Below are 24,609 nucleotides of genomic sequence, written 5' to 3'. Positions count from 1 at the left end.
TACCTGCAGCACAATACAAAAACAAAATTCTCTGAGAAACTATGAACCTTCCTTTCACCCAGTTTGTAAAATAATCACACAATAAAGTTCATCCATGTCTTTGCAGACTGTCCTCTTATCTATCCTCCCGTCTTAACTTCCTCCAGTACTTTTTGTGCATTTATAATGAGTCAGTGGTCTATTTTCTTTTTTCATTATGATGGCTTTTATCACATTCCAGAATTAAAAACTGAAACAAAATGAAAATAACAAGGACATTTTCCCCCAACTTACTCTAATGAATTCCAATTTTAAAGAAATTTTTTGGCTTTAAGGTAGAAAAAAGAGATATCTACCATTTTACAGGTTTCTACCTCATTTTCTCTGTAAATATTTAGTGATTCTTTTTTTTTCCTTACATCAGGATAAATTTTAATCTGTTTCAAAAAAGGGAAAAATTTGGGGGAAGAAAGGTTTTGAAAACAATCTTTCTCTGATTTTTAGAAGGCCTACTAAGTTTTCATTTGCAGGATAATTTAATTCTATGTTATTATGATGCCGTAAACCAGAAGAGATCTTGAAGTTTCAGTCATAATTTGTAGTAATCCCATGGTTTATGCAAGTATTAAATTGGATTTTGTTTACATATGTATAAATATGTATGTATGTATGTATAAAATTCAATTATTGAAGTTTCTCATTTTCCAGAGTGAGTATATTAAGACAAGGGTAAGCAAGTTTGTGAAACAAGTCTGTGAATCTATCAAGTTGCAAAGGTAAAGTCAGGAGCCTCTTTGTTTTTGTTTAAGGAATAGTGTTTCACTACAGAGGTATCTTAGTAAGGAGTAGTAACTTATGAGCTATCTTGTGTTATCTTAATGGGAAATCTAATATCACTTTTTCTTTTGGAATTATAACATGTGGAAAAATATATGAAAAGTGCTTAAGACTCACATTAAGATGTTCCCATTGTTTAAAGGGATTCTGATAGCACTGTTATTTCTCCTGTAATGAATCTCTTACTGTTACCAATGTGAGATTAAATACCTATTATCTAAGATGTGTGGTTCTTGAGAACTAAACTCACCCAAACCTCTGATTATTGGAACTTGCTCTTTAAGACTTTATTTATGGAAATGTAATTCACTATAGTTTTGACCTTTGATTACAGGGAGAGTTGTCTGAATTATCATGAGTTAGCCTATTTTTCAAGGTGTTATTTTCTTTAGCATTTTTTTGGGTCTCCTTTAGCAAGGTGTTGACCTGCTTTTCATGCTTTTCTTTCATCTCTCTCATTTCTCTTCCCAGTTTTTCCTCCACCTCTCTTACTTGATTTTCAAAATCCTTTTCGAGTTCTTCCATGGCCTGAGCCCATGGTATATTTATTTTGGATGTGTGGGATACAGAAGCCTTGACTTCTGTGTCTTTCCCTGATGGTAAGCATTGTTCTTCCTCATCCAAAAGGAAGGGAGGAATTATCTGTTCACCAAGAAAGTAACCTTCTATAGTCTTATTTTTTTTCCCTTTTCTGGGCATTTTCCCAGCCAGTGACTTGACTTCTGAGTTTTCTTTCCACACCCACCACATCTCCAGATCCGCCCAGCCAGTGCTTGGGGTCTGAGATTCAAATGCTGCTTCCCAGCCTCAGGGCTTTGGGCGGGGTCAGGGCTGCTATTCAGTGTGAGATTAAGTTCAGATGCTCAGGTGGGGGCAGGGTCGCCACATGGGGCTCAGTTCCCTCAGGGGGTTTAAGCAGAGACCTTCAACAATGAATCCAAGCTCCTGCCTGCTTGGGGAGACCCTGTCCACTGCTGTCCCCACTGCTGCCTCCCGAGGGGGCCTGAGTTATGGGGACACCTCACTCCCTTCTCGACCAGCCAAAGAGACCCTCTCACCAACCCTTGTCACCTATGGGTGGAGGGACCTGCGTGGCCACTGGAGATTCTGTACTTGAAGCCTGCTCGGCTCTGCTCCTCTCAGTGCTGCACAGCCAAGGCAGGGCTGGGCTCTGCTCCAGTCCAGTGTGCTACGGACCTTTTGCGTCAGGTTTTCAGGTCTCTCTGGGACAGAAATCTCATCTGCTCCATTGTTCTGTGGCTTCTTCTGCTCCAGAATTTGTTAGGAGTTCTTCTTTACAGATATTTTATGGGCTGTGGGTTCGGAGCTAGCATATGTGTGTCTTTCTACTCCACCATCTTGGCTCCTCCCCCCCTGAATTATCATGAAACCAATATCATGTGCTACAGGCTGAGAACTGCTAAAGATCTGTGAGTTGGAAAAGTTTTGGGGACAACTTTGAACATGGTCTAAGTAGGATCTTCCTGATTCCATTTCCTAATTGTGTTGTTTCCTTTCTGAAAAGGAGAATTCCCCATCTGATTAATCCTGAGCCCTGCTTTTAATATCTTGTAGCTGTAAGATTGACTTTCAGATATGACTTATCCCTGGAATCAAACAGAGCTAAGTACATTTTTTCCTTCTTTAGTGATATATGTCATTGGTATAACTATTCACCTCTTTTTTCCTTTGTAGAAAATTTCTAGTGTCAGGAAGTTCTATAAGTATATTGTAAATCTCTTAAATAGTATATTGATATTGGAACATCTCTGAGTCATTATAATAAGATGCAGGAATGAATGTCTTACAATTTTAACTTATATTCATGGCCAAATAATAACACAGAGATAACATCCTCCTAAGGAGGAAATGATTGGGCAAAGTAATAAGAGAAAGATGTATTGTGATAGATTTATAATTAAATAGCAAATTTTGAGTCAAAAGCAAGAGAATTAGAATGTTTTCTCTAGGAATCATATACAGGTATATAGGATTGGCTTCCAAAATTTATCTATCATGGAAATTCAGACTTTAGGCATGCTTTGGTTGTAAGTTTTCAAATTTGGATTTTTTCATTATTGAAGCATCTGTCTGATAATTTTAAAAGGCAGAAGAGCTCATTTATGGTGGAATCCTCAAATTTTAAAAGATTCCTATGTCAGGTATAGTAAAGGTAAGGACAGAAACAGAAAATGGTACTTCAAGTGAAATTCTCTGAGGTTTCCAAATTAGAGAACTAAATTTAAGTGATTGTACTCATTTAAAGTAAGTCAAAATTGTCTAGAAATTTCTAGATCTATACTAGAGAACCAGAACTTCCTCTTAGATATGTATTGAGAATAAAACTTTTGTCCAAGAAAGGATATCTAAGGACCAGAAAACTGCATTACATGTCTGGGACTCAAAAGATGCTGCTTAAATAAGCATTGAGAATGCAGTGCTGGGATACATGTCCAAAAGAATTTATAGAAGACCTTAAAGAAGGATTTAAAAATGACATAAATGTAAGAAAAAACTACAAAAAAATAAGACTCATCCAAGAAAAACAAGAAGGTTATGAATGGAAAGGCAACCAGTTAGAAAAGGAGATCCAAAATATTAAGGAAGAAAATGATACCCTGAAAATTAGAATTGGGCAAAGTGTAACTAGTGCAATTTAAGAGATCAAGAAATAGTTAAATAAAACATTAAAAATAAAAAGTAATTAGAGGGGAAAGCAGAACCTAAGAATAACAACAGATTTGGAAAATAGATTAAGGAGAGAAAGTACAAAAAGAATCCAGCTCACTGAAAATTGTAATAAAAAAAAGAATCTTGAGTAATACTAGAAATAATTAAACAAAATTTTCCTGAAGCATTTGAACAACCGGTGGGGGTGGTGGAGGATGGAAGAAGAAATGGAAAAAAATCTATCAATCACTACTTAAAAGAGATCCTATGAGGAAAATCCATAGGAATACTGTAGTCAAACTCCAAAAACCTCAGCTCAAGAATAAAATATAAAGAGAATCAAGATTACAACAATTTATATATGATGGAGGCACAATTAGGATCACACAATATTGAGCATCAGATACTTTAAAGGACTACAAGTCTTGGAACAGAATATACTCAAGAGCAAAAGAACTGAGACTGGCTAAAAATATCATACTCTGCAAAGTTAAGTATTATCCTGAATGAAAAAATGGACATTTGATAAATTCTCAGACTTTCAAGAATTAATTTTAAAAAATCCTGAACTCCATAGCAGATTCAACATACAAGAATCAAGAAAAATATCAGCTATATACCTATGACTGATAATTTTTTTCTTTTTTCTGTTTGTTTATTTACTTTTAGATTTTCGACATTTTTTTCCACAAAATTTTGAGTTCCAAATTATTTCCCCATCTCTCCCTTCCCCAATCACAAAAGGCCAAGCATTCTGATTACCTCTTCCCTCAATTTGCCCTCCCTTATATCACCTCTCTCCCTTCTCTCATCTTCTCTCTTTTCTTTTAGGGCAAGACAGATTTCTATACCCCATTACTTGTATTTCCATTTTCCCAGTTACATGCAAAAACAATTATCAGTATTCATTCCTAAAACTTTGAGTTCCAACTTGTCTCTCTTCTTCCCTCCCCACCCATCCTTATTGAGAATGGAAGCCATTCAATGTAGGCTATATATGTGGAGTTTCGCAAAAGACTTCCCTAAGAGTCATGTCGCGTAAGATGAGCTCTATTTTCCTCCATCCTACCCTGCCCCCCCCCATTCATTCTCTTCTCCCTTTTGGCCTTGTCCCTCCCCAAAAGTGCTTACTTCTAATTAATTCCTTCTCCCATTTTTCCTCCCTTCTGTCTTCCCCTGCACCCCACTTATTCCCTTACCCTCTACTTTCCTGTAGTGTAAGATAGATTTTCATGCAAAACTGAGTGTGCATGTTATTTCCTCCTTAAGCCAAATGTGATGAGAGTAAGCTTCACTTTTTCCTTCTCACCTCCCCCCTTTTCCCCTCCAATGAAAAAGTTTGTTCTTCCCTATTTTATGGGGGAAAATTTGCCCCATTCCATTTCTCCCTTTCTCCTCCCTATATGTTCCTCTCTCACCCCTTACTTTTATTTTTTTTAGATATCATCCCTTCATATTCAACTCATCCTGTGCTTTCTGTCTATATATACATATATATATATGTAGACATACATATATATGTATATATGTGTCTGTATAATCCCTCCAATTACCCAAATACTAAGAAAACTTTCAAGAATTAAAATATTATCTTTCCATGAAACAGTTCAACTTTGGTAAGTCCCTTATGATTTCTCTTTTCTGTTTAGCTTTTCATGCTTCTCATGATTCTTGTGTTTGAAAGTCAAATTTTCTATTCAGATCTGGTCTTTTCATCAAGAATCCTTGAAAGTTTACTATTTCATTGAATGACCATTTTTTTCCCCACAAGTATTATACTCAGTTTTGCTGGGTAGGTGATTCTTAGTTTTAATCCTAGTTCCTTTGACTTCTGGAATATCATATTCCAAGCCCTTGGATCCCTTAATGTAGAAGCTATTAGATCTTGTGTTATCCTGATTGTATTTCCACAATGCTGGAATTGTTTCTTTCTGACTGCTTGTAATATTTTCTCCTTGACCTGGGAACTCTGGAATTCAGCTATAATATTACCAGGAGTTTCTCTTTTTGCATCTCTTTCAGGAAGTAATCAGTGGATTCTTTCAATATTTATTTTATTTTACCCTCTGGTTCTAGAATATCAAGTAAGTTTTCCTTGATAATTTCATGAAAGATGATGTCTAGCCTCTTTTTTTGATCATGGCTTTCAGGTAGTCCCATAATTATTAAATTGTCTCTCCAGGATCTATTTTCCATATCAGTTGTTTTTCCAATGAGATATTTCATGTTATAATCTATTTTTTCATTCTTTGATTTTGTTTTGTAATTTCTTGGTTTCTCATAAAGTTATTAGCTTCCATCTCCTCCATTCTAATTTTTAAAGCACTATTTCTTCAGCGAGCTTTTGACCTCCTTTTTCATTTTGCTAATTCTGCTTTGTAATCATTCTTCTCCTCATTCACTTTTTGGACCTTTTTTGCCAATTGAGTTGGCCTATTTTTAAAGGTGTTATTTTCTTCAGCATTTTGGGGGTCTTCTTTAGAAAGCTGTTGACTCACTTTTCATGATTTTCTTACATCGCTCTCATTTCTCTTTCCAGTTTTTCCTCCACCTCTCTTACTTGATTTTCAAAATTCTTTTTGTGCTCTTCCATGATCTGAGACCATTGCATATTTATTTTGGAGGTTTTGGATGCAGAAGCCTTGAATTTTAGGTCTTCTTCCGATGATATGCATTGTTCTCCCTCATCCATGGATGGAAGAAAATTCATGTCCACCAAGAAAGTAGCCTTCTATAGTCATTTTCCCCCCTTTTGGGACATTTTCCCAGCCAGTTACTTGAGTTTTGAGTCCTTTGTCAACAGGAGAGCATACTCTGGGGACATGTAAGTTCTCATTTCCTCCAAGGTGGCACAATCAAGGGAGAGGATTTTCCTCCTCTCCTGGCCTGTGCTTTGGTCTGGGAGCTACTGCAAGCTTTTCTGCCCAGGATATGCAAGTAGAATTCCCTCTTCAGAGCTTCTACCAGCTCCACCAGCCAGTGCTCCTCCTCACCCTAGGACCACCACTCAGGGCTGAGACCCAGATGAGCCACTCAATTCCTCCAGGTCTTTAAGCTGAGGGCTTCAAAAATGAATTCTGCTGCTGCAGTGGCTGCTGCTGGCAGGGCCAGACCACTTTCTCTTTTCAGCCAGGTGAAAGAGCTTTCTCATTGACCTTTGAAACTGTCTTTGGCATTTGTGGGTTGAGCAAGCTGGGAACTGCTGCTACTAGCGGTGGTGCCCTGAAGACTGCTCTGGTCCTGTCCCTGTTGTGCCACACAGTTAAGGCTGGCCTGGGCTCCATGTGCTGTGCTCTGCCCCATGACTGGTGCGATTGACCTTTCCTGTCAGCCTTCCAGGCTGCCTTGGGCTGGAAATCTCTTTCACTCTGTTGTTTTGTGACTTCTGCTGATCTAGAATTTGTTTAGAGTTACTTTTTACAGGTATTTTATGGGCTATGGAAGGGAAGCTTCTACATATCTGTCCTTCTACTCTGCCATTTGCCACCCCCTGCCAAGGCTGAATATATGGGTTTCATAAGGACAGATTGTTTATCTTTTATATATGTGCAATATATGTCTAAGATTCGTATTAATAATTGGGTAGCTCATAGCAAATATTGATGTAAACTTGACCTTGATATTAATTGAAAAAGTAAAACTATTTAGGAATAGCTAAAAAGAGTAATTATTTTATATAAATGAGGTGCAAGAGGAAGACTTGATACAGAGGTATTAGAAAGGGGAGGAGGGCTTGTAGTTCTGATAACCTACTTTCATTGGGAGTGGGTTTGAGAATGAACAATACATACATATTTAGAAGAATGCAAAAATCTGAAGTCAGAGGAAATGAAACTGTAGGGGCATAGGGAGGGAGGAGTGGACAAAAGAGGGGTCTTTAGAGGGGAAGGTGAGTGAATAGGTAAAAGAGGGGTATAAGAAGGGTATTTAGATTCTTGGAGGGAGAGTAGTCAAGTAGTAGGAGGGCAAAGTAGGGAGTAGAAGTAAAATAGAAGAGGCAGGAGGGAGGAAACAAGAGACATTCACAAACATAAAAACAAAGATCAGAAGTAGAATATTGTTGGGTAAGTATGTCTATATGCTTTAGATGTCTGTGTACTATATATGTGTATCACTATTGTATGTCAATTTCATGATGGCATGCTTGCCTGGATTCTGAACAGTGGACAATGCTCTCATGCCTTCCCAGTCACTAATGAACTGAAAAGAGGCTGTTCACTTGGTTGTTTTTTAGCATGATGTTTTCAGTCATGTTACCAAATGCTTTCAATAAGGATGAACATGGTATCAAAGTCAACTACTATACTGATAGAAAATTCTTCAATTTCAAAAGGCTACAAGCCAAGAGCAAAGTGATGGGAGTGTTGATGCATGATTTTCTGTTTGCAGATGATTGTGCACTCAATGCAACCTCTGAAGCTGAGATGCAACAAAATATGGATCAATTCTCTGCTACCTGTGCTAATTTTGGCCTAATAATTAGCACCATGTAAACATAGATGTTCCATCAGCTATCACTACACCATCCATATGTGGAACCATTGGTTATAATCAATGGAGAAGTTTTGAATGCTGTGAATAAGTTCACTTACCTTGGTAGTATACTTTCCTGGAATGTATACATTGACAACAAGGTTGATACATGCATTTCCAGAGCTAACTCAGTGTGTAGAAGGCTCTGAAGAAAAGTTTGAGAAGGAAGAGGTATCAGAGTGGCTACCAAACTGAAGGTCTACAGAGTCATTGTGTTGACCTCATTGTTATATGCCTGTGGAACATGGACAGTCTACCAGCACCATGCCAGGAAACTGAATTTGTTCCATTTGAACTGTGTTAGGAAGATTCTGAAGATCACATGGCAGAATAAGGTACCAGATACTGAGATCCTTGCTCTAAGTAAACTGCCAAGTATTCAAACTGTGCTTCAGAGAGTGCAACTCCAATGGGCTGGCCACATTGTTCAGTTGCAAAATGTGCACTCACCAAAAAGACTATTTTATGGAGAACTCACATGGGGCAGGTGATCACATGGTGGTCAGAAGAAGAGATATAAGCACACTTTCAAAGTCTCTCTCAAGAAGTTTGAATCTGAGTGTGTGTCATGGGAGACACTGGCACAGGACCACTCAGCATGGCATGTGCTCTATAAGCAAAGCAGAATTGAGACAGCACAAAATAAACATAGGATATACAAATTTGGAGTATGAACCCCAAATATTCACACGAATTATCTGTGCCCAATCTATAGTAGAGCATTCCAAGCTTGTATTGGCCAGATCAGTCACAGTCAGACACACTGAAACTTGACTTCTTCATGGTGATGTCATTTTGGAACTCTTTGACAATAAAGGACAACAATAAACTATGTGTATGTATATATCTATTGCTATAAAGAAATGTATTTAAACTTTCTGGTAGCCTTCTGGAGAGGCTGAGGAGGAAAAGAAAGAATAAAGTAAAAAACAGGCATAACAGAACAAAAGAAAACTCACAAGGAAGCAAAGATCAGATGGAAAATTCTCAATGCAACGTGATCGTACAGGATGTCTTGAAATGAAAATTTATAGTTACATATTTTGAATCCTCTCTTATGTTCTTCTATGCAGATGACATGCTTTTTTTTTCTTTTTTACTTTACATTCAAGTTCCAATATTCAAGTTTGTGGTATGTTTTTGTTTCTTATCTCTGTTCTGCATTTGTGATTTGGTCTTTGAATCTGAAAGGAAGAAGAAAAAAATCAGATATTGAAGAGTCATTGTTTATCCCAAGCTTCCCCAGCTCCTTCCTAGGACCTGGGCTTTCATGTCAACAAATCATTCTTCTGATGTCATTCCCTTCTAGACTGTGATGAAGATGTAGTACCTTGTACCCATTCTCCATATTTCATTCTTTCACATTCTCCGCCCTCACCCCCATTTCCACTTCCTGAAGCTTTAAACCCTCCCTTTTCAAGACTCTCTTCCCTTAAGCTTTTAGGTATAGACAAGGCTGACCACTATTTAAGACAACAGAATCTTTCCTGTTGTGGTCTGTTTCATCTAGACTCTACTCTGCTGGATTCCCTTTGTTGCTAATTTGGTATATAGTTTTCTCTGTCTCTGGTTCTTTGTTGATGTCTCCCTCATTAGATTGTGGGTTCCTTGAGGTTAGGGACTGTCTTTTGTCTCTTTTTGTATTCCCAGTGCTTAGCAGAGTGCATGGCACATAGTAAGTGTTTAATTAATATATTTTGACTGATTGATATATAAACTTCATAAATGTATCATCTACTCTGTTTTTTTCCAGTCCCCTTCCCCTCTTGAAATGCTACAATCTGCTTTCTTTTCCCATTGCTCAATGAGACAGTGGGAACGCTTGAGTTCATCACCCATTTGTGTGATTATAGCAACAGCTTAAGTACGATGGCACTTGGACAATTTGCAAAGTCCTTCCTCTACTTTGAGAAGGTTAATGAAGATATTATTTTTGTTATTGACATTTGGGACAGCTGGTGGTACAGTTGTTAGAGAGGTGGGCCTGAAATCAGGAAGCCCTGTCTTCAATCTAGTCTCAAGCATTAGCTCTTGTCACCCTGAGAAAATCACTCACTCTCTATTTGCCTCAGTTCCCTCATCTACAAAATGGGGATAATTACAGAGTTGTGGGGAATCAAATGAGATATAATTCTAACGTGTTTATCACAGTATCTGGGATGTATAATAGCTTCCATATAAATGCTTATTCCCTGTTTTGTAGATGAGGAGTGTCAGGTTCTGACTAACTCATGGTCACCTGGTGCCAAAATGACATAATTGAGGTTCAAATACCATCTTTTAATATCTTATGTCCAGTGCTTTGATGATTATACCATTCTGCCCCTCTTTCTTCTACCTAGGAATGTAGTGTTGCCTGGTGGCTAGAATAATGCTTTTGGAGTCAGAAAGTCCTGAGTTAAAATCCTGCCTTTGATTTAAACATTGCAATTGATTTTTTGGTTTTTGTTTCACCTTCATTTCTGAATATCTCTTGCCCTATCCAGAAATCCATCTTTTGTAATAAAGAATTTAAAAAAAAAAGGGGGAAAAAAATAGTCGTTCATTAAAAGTAACCAACATATCAATTAATTCTGACAGTTTATGTGATATTTTACAGCCGTCATTCTCCAATCCCCTTACAAAGAAGAAAAAAAGATATTTTTTGTCTGCTTTACTAAAGGGCCATGTTTGGTCATAATAGTTAACACTGCATTCAATTTCATTGTTTTATTTTGTGTGTATGTGTGTTTGCGTATGTGTGTGAGTCATATTATATTGTATCATATCATTACATTATGTTATGTTATTTATTGAGTTTTACTTTTCAACATTCACATTTATAAGATTTTTACTTCTATATTTTCAATCCTTCCTGCCCTCCCCCAACCCAAGAAAGTGTGCAATCTGACATAAGCTATACATGTACAATCATTTTAAGCATATTTCCACATTGGTCAGGTTGTAAAAAGAGAATGGGAAAAACCAGGAGAAAGGAAAAAAAGAAAAAATAATATGCTTTAAATTGCATTCAGATTCCATAGTTCTTTCTCTGCATTTTTCCATCAGGAGTCTTTTGGAATTGTCCATGATCATTGCATTACTGAGAAGAGCTAAGTATATTAAAGTTGGCCATCCCCAATGTTGTGGTTACTGTGTACAATGTTTTCCTGATTCTGCTCACTTCACTCAGCATCAGTTCAGGCAGGTCTTTCCAGGTTTTTCTGAAATCTGCCTACTCATCCTTTCTTATGAAACAATATAACATTACATTCATATACCACAGCTGGTTAAGCCAGTCTCCAGTTGCTGGGAATCTCATCAATTTCCAGTTCTTGTATACCACAAAAAGAGATGCTATAGATATTTTTGTACATGTGGGTACTTTTTTCTTTTTATGAACTCATAGTGGCATTGCTGGATCATAGGACAGACACAGTTTTATAGCCCTTTGAACATAGTTCAAAATTGTTCTCCAGAATGGCTGGATCAGTTCACAGCTCACTAACAATGCATTAGTGTTCTAATTCTCTTATATCTTCTCCAGTATTTATCATTTTCTGTTTTGTCATATCTGCCAATCTGATACATGCGATTAAGTATCTCAAAGTTGTTTTTAATTTATATTTCTCTAATCAATAGTGATTTAAAGCATTTCTTTGTATGAGTATAGATAATTTTGAGGTTTCTGTCTGAAAACTGTCCCTTCATTGACCATTTATCAGTTGAAGAATGACTTGCATTCTCATATATTTGACTCAGTTCTCTATATATTTGAGAACTGAGGCCTTTATCAGAGACACAGGCTGTAAAAATTGTTGTCCAACTTTCCGCTTCACTTGTAGTCTTGGCTGCATTGGCTTTGTTTGTGCAAACCCTTTTAAATGTAATAAAAATTATCCATTTTGCATTTCACAATGTTTTCTCTCTTGCTTAGTTGTGAATTCTTTCATTCTCCATAGATTTTATTTTATTCTTAATCTTTACATTGCTCTTCATTTTGTGCATTATTTTATAAGTTCTACTTGTTCATTTTATAGAAGTTCACACAATATGGGCAAAACAATGAAGTCCTTTCTCAGTGCTAGCAAAAAGACCCATGTAGTCACCTTCTGACAGGTTTACTGTGTCCAGGACAGTGCTGGTATGCCCTTCACTCTCACCCAGGTGGGCAAAAGATATTTTTTCTGACCTTCTAAGTTGTCTTTGGAGTCTATGGGCTGAGAGATCTGGAAACCATTACTGCTGTCAATGATTCAGTTGCCCCAAGGCCTGTTGTGGGTTTGCCAGGGCCTGGGGCCTGACTGGCTCTACCTGTGCGGGACTCTACTCCTCTCTTAGTCTGGGGCAACAGACCTTTTCTGCTGACCTTCCAGATTGTCTTGGCCTGGAAATTTGTTTCACTCCATCTTTTTGTGGGTTCTACTGATCTAGAATTGTTGGATTCCTTTTCAAAAAGTATTTGGAGGGGTTTGGGATAAGTATCACATAAGTACCTGCCTTTACTTTGGTATCTTGGCTCCATCTCTTTTCTTACTTTTCTTAACTCTCACCTTTTTATTTCATTAATACATATTTATGGAATAAAACAAGCGTTTCCATAACATAGTAGAATAAAACCTGATTATAATGAGACTGGGTTTTTGTATACAAATACCAATCTTACCACCATTATCTTGCAGAATTACTAAGAATCTTGCCTGCCTAACTGGTGTTATAATAAAACCTCCCTACTTTGACTGAAAGAAGGCTTCAGTAGTTGAATTCTTTTGAGGCAGAACTCCTGTACTCATGCATTTCAGGACTGCCAGCATTCCAAACTGCAACAGTTATTGCTTTTTCTCCCCTCCCCCACTGTTCTTTTCACTCTCATTTTCCTTAGAAGCGTCATAGTAATTAAGGATAGTTATCCCCAATGTTGATGGTCCAGTCTCCAAACAAGTGACTACTGAGGAGTGACAAAGACAGGAGATCTAGTCTTGCCTGAAAGTTAAATTCCCAGAGGGGGAGGGAGACTTGATTCATCCTATAGACTGAGTTGCCTCAAGAACTTTGCAGTTCATTCCATCTATCTTGTCTATCCTGGCTGTTTTTTAGTTCAGGGGGAAAAGTAGCCAGAGCTGAGAGTCCAGGCCCATTCCCCTATATTGTTTGCAGTTCTGCTTAATCACCAGCTCAGGGTGAGGGGCTTGGGGTAGGTAGCAGAGAGAAGAAAGAGTGACACCAGCTGCTGGAAGCAGCCCCCATGGGAAGGTTTGTGGTCCTTGGCTAAAGCTTGCCAGGCAGAAGATACTTTCTCTTCCTTTTTCTCTCTCTTCTCAATCTTTCTACCTCTACAAGAGCCCCTGGGACAAGTGGCTCCTGCAGCAGACCAGAATTAGGCCCAATTCTCCCCTGAGGGCAGTGGTAGCCCCAAGCCTGTGACTCTGGGGCAGCTGATGCTCTCCTATGCTGAAAGGCAAAGCAGCCTGGGAAGGTTTGTGCTCAGAGCTAAAATACTGTGGGATCTGGATAATTATTATATTGTGAACAGTAATAATCTGCCACATCCTCAGCCTCCATAGCACTGATGGTGAAAGTGAAATCTTTCCCAGAGCAACTGCCATTGAACCTGGCAGGGACCTCAGAGTGCAGGGTGGAAGTATCTTAGATCAGGAGCTTGGAAGACTGTCCTGGCTTCTGCTGGAAACAGGCTTATTAATGCTGGAAGTGCATCTGATAGTGACTTTGTTTCTTGGAGTCACAGAGAGGGAGGCTGGGGACTGGGTTGACACAGTGGATGACTGGGGTTCTTGGTGAGAAAAGTAGAAGAGATTTCAGTGAATACTGCTGTTCCTTTACCCTCAGACTGCGTCAGAGATAAACGCTGGAAAACTCCTTCTGTCTCTGAAGTGCTGCCAACCTATGGTTCACTGGGAGAATTACCCTGAGGTCAGAGCAGTAGGAGGCAGAGGAGCAAGGAAGAGGGGAGCATTGTGACCCTTGCAAAATTGGAGTCTGAGAGCTCTGATCTCAGTGAGAAAGCTGAGATATTTATATGTGATGTTGGTTTTGTGAAAGGTCCCTTGGAGATCAACATGCAAAACAGTGCTGGTCCAACCTCAGCTCAAGGCACCAGGAGTTGTGATATGTTCCTGGAGGCAGTGGCCCAGTTGTGTTTCCTTTAAGGTGTGACCTCATGTGGCCTCTTTTTTATTGCTATATTAAATGGACCTGACTTAGTCTGGACGTGATGGTCTCTGTGGCAGGTGACTATAAACAGGGAGGGCCTCTATACCTTCCCAGGAGATATCATCTGGCTCTGGGTCTAGACACCAGAAATTGACAAGTGTCTCTGCAAATAATAGATTAGGAAGGAAGGAACGAAGGAAGGAAGGAATGAAGGAAGGAAGGAATGAAGGAAGGAAGAGAGAAAGAAAAAGAAAGGAGCTGAGTTAGAAACAAAACTAGACCGGGGAAGCAAGAGAATTTAAGACAGCTTAGGGACCCAGACTTAGAAGAAATCAGATGGAGGGGACTTGGAGATTCTTTGGTCAGTATACAAGGTAGGGTGGGGACAATGTGTCCCTTGACTTCTTGTGGCAGAAGGAGATGTTCATTCTTCCCTTCTGTATTCCTCTTATATCTTTCTAAATGCTGAAGAAAAAAAAAGGATTGCTGATCTTAACCTTTCATTTTGTAGACAGGAAAACAAGTCAAAACGAGTGCAAAATTTATTCAGGTGCCTCTTTTCTATTAAAGTCCTTCTCCCCTTTCTTCCACTCAGAAAGTTTCCATGCCAATCAACAGGGGGATCAAGCCAGTTGCACCTGTAGTATTTCCAGGGACTGAGATTTCAGGTGTAGTGAAGGAGCTGCATTTGAATCTAAATGGGTTTTATCAAAGGCTAATTTTCCAGAATTCAGTCTCAAGGAACTTATATTGCTCTGAGCAGAGCACCCATTTGACCCTCATTCTTTTTTGGAAAATTTATTTATTTTTTGTTTTCAACATTTACTTTTATAAAATGTTGAGTTCTAAGTGTTTGGATCAGTTCACAACTCCACCAACACTGCATATACTTCAACATTTATCATTTTCATGGTTTGTCATTTTAGCCAATCTGATAGGTCTGATGTGGTGTTTCATAGTTGTTTTAATTTACATTTCTGTAATCAATAATGATTAAGAGCATTTTATATGCTATAGATATCTCTAATTTCTTCATATGACAACTACCTGTTCATATCCTTTTGACTTTTTATCAGTTGGGGAATGACTTGGATTCTTATAAATTTGGGGCAGTTCTGTCTATATTTTAGAAATAAGGCCTTTATTAGAGATACTGGCTGTTAAAATTGTTTCCCAACTTTCTGCTTCCTTTGTGATCTTGTTTGCATTGGATTTGTTTGTGCTAAAGCTTTTTATTTTATGTAATCAAAATTATCCATTTTGAATCTCAAAATGTTCTCTATCTCTTCTTTGGGCATTAATTCTTCCCATCTCCATAGATCTGACAGATAAACTATTCCTTGCTCTCCTACTCTACTTCTAGTTTCACCCTTTAAGTTTAAATTGTGTACCCATTTTGACCTTATCTTGGTATACTGGGTAAGATGTTGATCTATCACTAGTTCCTGCCATACTGTTCTCCAGTTCTCCCAGCAGTTTTTGCCCAATAATGAGTTCTCATCCCAGAAGCTAGAGTCTTTGATTTAGTAGACAATAGATTACTAGAGTCATTGACTACTATGTCTTGTGTGCCTAACCTATTCCACTGATCGACCACTCTACTTCTTAGCAAGTAACAAGAAATTTTGATGACTGCTGCTTTATCATACAATGTTAGATCTGGTTATGGCTAGGCCACCTTGTCTTGCATTTCTTTTTGATTAAACCTCTTGATATTCTTGATCTTTTGTTCTTCCAGATGAATTTTGCTATTATTTTTTCTAGCTCTATAAAATAATTTTTTGGTAATTTTATTGGTGTGGCACTGAATAAGTATGTTAATTTGGGTTGAATTGTTATTCTTATCATATTAGCCTGGTCTACCCATGAGCAATTGATATTTTTTCAGTTATTTAGATCTGATTTGTCCTTCATTGTTGAAGACAATCAATGACATCAAGAAGGCAAAGTCTTGACTTGTGAGTAAATTGGATTTAAGTGAGTTTTCTCTCTGTAAAGTCACCAGCCTCACTCTTTCCTTCAGAGTCATCTGGGTCCAGTGGCAAGACATTGGTCAGGGTGCCTGGGGATGGTCCCTGAAACAGCGGAAAGAGAAAAGAAAAAAGGAGACCCTGGAAAGGCCCCTTTCCCACTGAGTCTGTCTCCACTGAACTAGTCATCCTGACCTATGTCTTGCCACTGGACTCTGATGACTCTGGAGGAGAGAGTGAGACTGATGACTTTGCACATCTCTGCCTCATATAAATCCAGTTCACTTGCAAGTCAAGACATCTTTCCCCCATCCTTCTATAAAGAGGGATGAACCAACAACAACAATAAACAACAACAACAAATAACAACAAACAACAAGCAACACCAACCAACCACAGTAACAAACAACAACAAACAACAGCAAACAACAAGTAACAACAACAAACCACAACAAAAAACAAACAACAACAAGAAACAACAGCAACAAACAGCAACAACAACAAACAACAGCAGCAACAACAAACAACAGCAAGCAACAAGAACAAACAACAACAAGCAACAACAACAAACAAAGTCATAGAAATTTTTATTAAATTTAAGAATGGAAACTAATCGGGGTAAAGATATTGATTACTGTGATATGTAATTGTTACAATTCAATTAATTGATAAGTTTCTAAGTACCCTGCTTGGAGGAGAGGTCAAGCTCACCTAGTTCAAAATTAATAAGATGTCTTTTACCTGGGCTACAGACAGTTAGAATATTGACTTAATAAGCACGTTTTAAGTTAACATAATTTTAAACTTTTTAAAAAAGGAGAAAGGTTATTCAGATTGACCTTAAATATATATAATACATATATATGAATAAAATGCATATATATTGTTATTTCACATTTATGACTGTAAGGTGCATAACATAAAGGACTGCAGTATAAAGTAATTGTCCCATGCCTGGTAACTTTGAAATGCCAAAAGTGATAAGATAATTTCTGGAAATGCATTTGACTTGTGTTTCTAAACTGGATTGTGTTTCTATAAAGATTTGATAATTTGAAATTTATACTTGTTATAAATAATCAAAAAGTTATACTAAATGATTATCAGGTGATATTGTATGTCCATATATTGCTGAGGAGATGAATTTCTGTGCAAAGTGTTGTGAGAATGCATTCACATGAATGGATTATGGGTTGCTTCAAGTTTTAAATAATAATAATAATTTATCTAAATGTTGTTACATTAGGAATTGCATTGTTAAATTAATGATGAATGGGTTAAGAAACTGTTAAGTAAGAGCAAGTTCTTATGAATTCCTTGTAAAAGTTGTAAATTTGTGATGTAAATTTTCTATCAAGAAAATGAGAATCCTTGAAAGGAAATAAGTGTGATTTTTAAGCTTGCTTCATTTAAGGACATGCTTGTTTATGTGAATCTGGAGGCTTACACTCTATTACATTAATTTTGCAATAATTTAGGAATTAATTAAGACTTTAATTTTAATGAATTCCAACGTTTAAAAGTTTATTTTTGCCTTAAAAGAGGAGTTTTACTCAAAATTGTTTTGCTATTATTTATGAAATTTTTGATATTGTTAGCCATGTTATTTGGGGTTAATATTTTAATGCTAATCCCTCAGATTAATTGATTACTGTGAATGGGAAGGAGGGGTTTGGATGAAAACTTTATTTGGATTGATTCTGCCCATTCAGAACAATCCTCCTGTATGTTTGGGGTTGGCAGGCAGGGGCATTAACATCACACCCCATCCCCACCCCCTGGAGTCAGTGCCTATTCCCCTTATTTTGTAAAATTGCGAGAACTTTGGAAACCATTTGTATGGGCAAGGTCACCAGTCCCAGGAAAAGAACTTGTTTGGGTTAAGTAGTTCCTAAATAAGGAAAGGATTTTTAACAATTGGCTTTTACACTAGGACAAATGTAGATTTGAGAAGGAAAGATGTTAAATTGAATCCTTTATGTATGTTAGTCCTGGTAAATCTTTATTTCTTATTACAACTTCATGAGAATAAAATAATTGTATTTGGCTCTGTGCTGTGATTGATGAAACTTGCTCTTTGAGTTCTTGGGACCATAATTTGTCTTGTTTTGAATTTGAATTTAGGTATAGTTGCATTAAATCAGTATCTGGGGAAGTTCCATTACCTACTCAGAGAGAGAGAGAATGTATTATTCCTGTGTCTGATTATCTAGTCATGTCCTTGATTTTCCTTTTTATGACATGTTTCTGAAATCAAAATAAGTAGTAGAAGAAGGGAACACACTGCAAGCATATGAAATTTTGATGTTTTCAATATAATAATTGGGTAAAACTGGTACTCTTGTGTAGTCTTGCAAAGAATAAATTCACTGGAATAGGTACATTCTTTCTGAATGATTCAGGAACAATAAGATAAAAGAAAGGAAAAACAGATAAAAGCACAATACTGAATCATTATCCTATAGACTAAGGCTGGGATTTAAAGTTAATGGTAATAAAGGTAAACCCATATGGAATAAGGTTTTCACATGTTACAAAATGAGGTAAGAGTAATTGGGTTTTAACACTATTGAGCGAATTAATTACTGAGACTAAATCAGAGAAATCTTCAGTTTGGAGAAAAGAATTTCAGTGTAAATTTCTTAGGGGCAGGTAACCTCTGGTAATATTTAGCATTGATGGAAAAGTTAAATGTTTCTGTTTTGATTTGAATTCATTTCATGAACATAAGTTGAAGTTAGTGTTTATACTTATATGTATAACTCATTCTTTAGACTGAACATGTTAAGAAAGAGATAGAGAAACTTGGAAAACAGAGTTAAATCTATTAGAGCAATAACTTTTGAGTTTAATGGTAAATCTGATTTTATGTTATTTTTTATTCAGGAAATTGAACAAATATAGAAAGGCATACAAGGTACTTAAGAGGGGTTCCTCAACCAAGGTAAAATTATAGCCATATCTGAAACTGATTATTGGAACTTACTATTTTGAGATTTTATGGGATTATTAATTGACTGTTCTTCTGGATCTCACTCCAGGTGTGGATAGAAAGAAAGGTTGTCTGAGTCACTGATCAAAGATGTCAGTGAGCCTGTGAGATGCTGGTATGAACTGCAAAAAGGTGATCTCATGGAAAATTTGGGAGAATGATGTTTCTTCCTGAGCTAAGGTAGGAGTCTCCTGACTCAATTTCACACTGACACCTGGCAAACTTTAAGCCTGACTAAGTGCCAGCTGACAATTTACACAACTTGTTCTTGGAATTGATGTGAAGTGAAGGAAATGTTCCCTTGCTCCAGCTATGTCCCTACTCTTAATGGCAAATTCCTATAATCAAAAGTTTTGTAAGCATAATATCATATCTATTAAATAATAGGTTGGTAGTGGAACATCTGAGGTTATGATGTAAGTCCAAGATTAAGCTATTAGGTTTAGGATTTCAGACAAATAACAATAAGTTAGGGTTCTTTAATTCTTAGTAACAGTATAGAGACAATCAGGTTGAAGGTTGGTGAAGGAAGGAAGGAAGGAAGGAAGGAAGGAAGGAAGGAAGGAAGGAAGGAAGGAAGGAAGGAAGGAAGGAAGGAAGGAAGGAAGGAAGGAACTGAGTTAGAGAGAAAACTAAGACTGAGAATGAACAGAATTTAACGATCTTAAGGGCCCATGCTTAAATGAAATGGGGATGGATGGGACTTAGAGATTCTTTCGTCTAGTAGGTGGTGTGGGCAGCATGTGTGTCACTTGAGTTGTGGAAGAGATATTTATTTTTTTCTTCTGTATTTCTGTTACATCTTTCTAAATGTTGAAAATAAAATAGGATTGTTGGTCTCAACCTTTCATTTTGTAGTAGGGAATTGAGGCCAAAAGGAGCAAAATGGTTATTCAGGTGCCTTTTTTATTTCCTTTTTTTCCAATCAGAACACTGTCACCTTTTGTCAGGCCCTCATCATCTCATGCTTGAACTCTTGCCATGGCCATCTGGTTGATTTTTGTGCCTCCACTCTCTCCCCACTCCAGTCAATCCTGTACTCAACTGTTGAACTGATCATCTGACAGAGCAAGGCTGAACAGGTTACCTCCTACTCCAGAAACTCCAGTGCCTCTTTATTATTTCCAGGATCTAATAAAAAAAACCTTTAAAGTCCTTCAGAAATTGGCCAATTCTTCCCTTTCCCCATTCTTACCCTTACACCTGCCCCAGTACCCCATGATCTGGTCAAGGATAAACATCCCACCTCCTGACTCTGTGCCCTCTCCCTGCTGGCCCGTGGGCCTGGAATGTTCTTCCTCACTGCCATTTCCTGACTTCATATGCTTCCTACTTCCTCAGAAATAAACTCATGGGACAGTTTGCAGTATATTCTCTTGCTAGTATGATCTCCCTGCACAGTCTTTTCTTGCACACCCATACTTTATGCTGGAAAGAGTAGTCTCCTCCTGGCTGTGCTTTTTTAATTTAAATTTTTTAATGTTTAACTTAAACACTAAAAGAAGACCATTTCCATACCTGCAACAGAACACAAAAAGAGGATTCTGCGTGAAACCATGAACATCCCCTTCACCCAGCTGGTAAAATGGGCATATAATAAAGTCTATCCATGTCTCTGCAGACTGTCTTTTTTTCTCTCCTTCCTTCTCAGCTTCCTTCCCTTCTTTTTGTGTTTTTAAAAGATGAATCAGTGGTCTACTTTTTTTCTCATTGTGATTGCTCTTGCCTCATTCTTGAATTAAAAATTGAATAGAAATAAAGAAAACAAATCCCCTGTAACATATAAACACAGTCAAAAAAAATTAATCTAGATAGTGGCCATGTACAGAAATAAGGGTTTTTTCTATTTCTTGTGTCCATCCTCTCTTTGCCAGGAGGTGGTTAATACATCTTCTCAGAGTCTTCTACAGACATGGTTCAGAGCTGATGGTCTTCACCATGCTGGTGTCCTCATATACATTGTTCTCCTCGTGTATTCTCTTTACTCTGTCAGTTCATACTGGCCAGGATTCTGTAAAATAGCCTTTCATTTACTCTTCCAGGTCAACAATGTTTATCATATTTACCAAGCACATTTGTTTCTCAATTATTTGAGAGGAAATCTGAAGCATTTTCTTGGACTCTTACTTCAGCATCAGGTCATTTGTTTTGCAGTAGATAGAACACTGGGACTGATGTCAGGAAGACCTGAATTCAAGTTCAGGCTGAGACACTTATTGGCTATGTGACTCTGGGGAAGTTCTATTTTGCTTCAGTTTCCTCATCTATAAAATGAGCTGGAGAAGGAAATGGCAAAACACTTCAGTATCTCTGCAAAGAACACACCAACTCAGGTCACAAAGGGTCAGACATGACTGAAACAATTGAAGAAGAACAAAGAAGTCACAACAGAGATTTGACTGACAAGGACAATACCAGTTTAGAATATAAACTGTGAACCCTTTTGAGTCCCCCAATACCTCAGAAAGGCCTGAAACTTAAACTGGCCAATCAGGAGAAAGACATTTTGGCCCATTCTGAACTTAACATGCCATAATGCCTTCCATGCTCTGGAATAACAGACATACTTTACTTTACTCAGTGAGTGAACTCAAAATGCTCCTTCCTGTGTCCCCTACTACAAGGCTGGATGAGGATGATCAGAAATATTCTTCTGTTTATGACTATCCAGGGCAGGATGCCTTGCACAAGGCACTCTCTTCAACAAAGATTTTTCAAATCTTAGTATTTTATGGACATGTGTTATGCTATGTTAGGGTGTGTATATTCATGTTAATGATAAAGGAAACACAGACACCCTGGATGTATAATCTTAATTGACACTTGACATTCTCATATTGTATTTACAATTTATCCAATTAATAAACTCCTTTCTTTTATCATGGTTAACACATATGGAGGCTATAATTTTGGGTGACATGGGTATCCTGAGCAAAGCGGGGGGGGGGGGGGGGTGAGAAGGAATTACTCTGAAGATATAAGATGCCCTATGTCTTTCTGTCCTTGGGCTCATTTTCTGCAATGAATTCCCATGCGTATCTCTACATGCTTGTTCTGCAAGTTTTGAGAGAAATAAGCATGCCCATGAAGGCTAATTTAGTCTTTATTAGAATGAACTCAGCAATGGTTGACATTTATGGTGCCATTTACTCAGATATGACAGTGCTAGAGACTGAACCTTTCCCCTGAACAGTGCTGACACTGAGTGTCTGCAAGACTTATTCTCCTGAAAAGTTCTCTCCTTTCACCTGAGTGTTAAGTCCCTTCTCTATTCCTGCTCCTTAACATCAGACTCTGCTCACTACTTGCAGTCTGAATTTTTTTCTCTAAGCTACCTCTGGGGGCAAAAGACACTTACTAGGTCTTCTCTGCAATTTTGATATTCTCTGCAATTCAGTCACATCTAGACTTGGGATGTAAGTTTTCACCGCTGGTTTGGTAGAGTGAGAATAAGGCAGAGATTTCTTCCCTTAAAGCTAGTAAAGTCACTTCAGCTTCAGCTCCCTTTTCCAGGTACTATATAATCCCTTTCCTCAATTCCTTTTCCCCTAAAGGCTAAGGTCATGACCTGGACTCCGATCCCAAAACTTAACTTCATTGAGACCTGCCCCTTTAAAACTGTTCTCACAAAATCTCTGAGCTTTTCAGATACTCTCTCTCCCTTTCCTTCTATAATTATATGCTGTGCATTCTGTTTTTATTCGTTGTGTCAATTTGTCTCTGTGTGTGTGTTTCTGTGTCTGTATTATGTTTTCTGTGAGCGAGTCTGTTGCCGTAAAAGTTTTAAAATGCAGCCAGAGAGAATATCCTGAGGGATGTAGGAAACCAAACAAACAAACAAACAAACAAACAATCTGTACTACTCTTTTCCTTATGGTTCCAGTTCTGTACAGGCAGGTGTTGCAGTGAAAAGTTAGATACAGCTAAAAACCTCTTAGCAGAATCTGGAGGCTGTGAGATTCATCATAAAAGAATTCGGAAACTGATCATTTCGAGATTGCAAGAGAAAAGTCCTGAAACTTTTGGGATAATTACAGAAGCTCAACCCCTGCTAAAACATCTCACAATCCCAATCACTCAGTATTTCCCATTTCCTCCCTAGAGTTAGGAATATATCTTAGTATGGGAAGTATAATAGCCCCTGGGTTCTTGTAACAATCTCCCATGCTATTAGGAGAACAGAATGCTGGAGAATTGTAGGGAAACCTTAATTCATCCTTCCTCACTTGGGTAAAGGAGGGGAGGGGTAGTAGTCACAAATTGTCAATGGCCCTAATGACCCTGTGCTTCTGAACACACTGCCACCCACTCTTCTAGACGGAAGCTGGGAGTATCTCCCAAGTTCAATACATTCTGCCCACCCTGCCCCAAACTGCAGCTGTGGGGAGACAGGATATGGATGGGTGGGGCCCATGGTGAGCATTCTCTGAGTCATACCACCAAGAATTATCATTACTGGGAAAGCCCTATCATCACCCATTCCAGCACCTAGATAGTACCCTCAGCAAAATCCTCTCTGGAACCCACTTGCTGCCTGGGAGAATCGGATGGTCCTGGCAGCACCTAAGGAGTGAGGTGAGGGAGCTCTTTTCCTGGTAAGTCTGGTAAGCCCTCATTTCTCTGTTACAGTTGCAGAAATGTGTCAGCTTTCCAATTTATGACAAGCTATTTAATCGGTCTGCCCCATTTACTGATCTGTGAAGGGAAAAATAATAATTGTTGTTGTTGTGGGATCAAAATTATATAGTGATTGTAAAGTGCTTAAGACAATATTATTATCGACTCTCTAATTTAATACAATTGTTCCATACCTGTTAACTTTGAAGGAGTTTAAAATATCCAAAATAACATCAATAATTTCTATGTGTGATAATCTGGAAATGCAATTGATGTCTTCTGAAGTTTATTGTTTTTATTATTACTGTACTTCTAAATTGTGTTGTACTTCTAAAATTCTCTTAGGTTCTAAAATTAAAGGGACAACTGTATTGCTGAAGTAATATTAAACAAAGCACTTTTTAATTTGTATTTTTCTGCATATGAATTAGTCTTTTCAAAAGATGTGATAAATTTGATCATTTGGAAATGTTAAATATTTTATTAGATATATCTGGTTTTAAAGGCAATAATAGCAATGATATTTATTATGGTAGCCTATTATTCCTTTGAAAATCTTTATTATTATAAAAATATCCAATGTGACTTAAAGTTGTATTCTCAACATCCTGAGGATGAGTGATTTTCTATGCAGTATAATTTGGAAATGCATTCCCTTCTGTTGATAATGGGTTGTTTCAAGTTTTACCTTTGGAAAATTAAGTAAACCCCACTTCCTTCCCCACTCCCTTCCCTTTGAGTAAGGAGTGTATCTCAGTTATGGAGACTGCTTAATAGTCGGAGTCTCTCTGTTAACTCCTCTCATCTCAGATCATATAAAGAAAATATGGATAATTGTAGGGAAACTTGAATCACCCTTCT

The 24,609-nt window shown here is 37.6% G+C and overlaps 1 long non-coding RNA gene across 2 annotated transcripts in view; it reads left to right on the top strand.

The window, feature by feature from the left end:
• Positions 1 to 20,254, top strand: part of LOC140521589 (uncharacterized) — a 75,717-nt gene extending 55,463 nt beyond the window's left edge. For both annotated transcript variants that reach the window (XR_011972995.1, XR_011972994.1), the window contains 3 exons: positions 19,026 to 19,083; positions 19,181 to 19,311; positions 20,061 to 20,254. This is a non-coding gene — a long non-coding RNA (uncharacterized lncRNA). The remainder of the gene's footprint in view (positions 1 to 19,025; positions 19,084 to 19,180; positions 19,312 to 20,060) is intronic.
• The last annotated feature ends 4,355 nt before the right edge of the window (positions 20,255 to 24,609 follow it).

The sequence above is a fragment of the Notamacropus eugenii genome, chromosome 1, assembly GCF_028372415.1.
Source record: "Notamacropus eugenii isolate mMacEug1 chromosome 1, mMacEug1.pri_v2, whole genome shotgun sequence".
Classification (NCBI taxonomy): Eukaryota; Metazoa; Chordata; class Mammalia; order Diprotodontia; family Macropodidae; genus Notamacropus; species Notamacropus eugenii.
The sequence above is the reverse complement of the archived record's forward strand: the minus strand, read 5'-3'. Positions and strand labels throughout refer to the sequence as shown.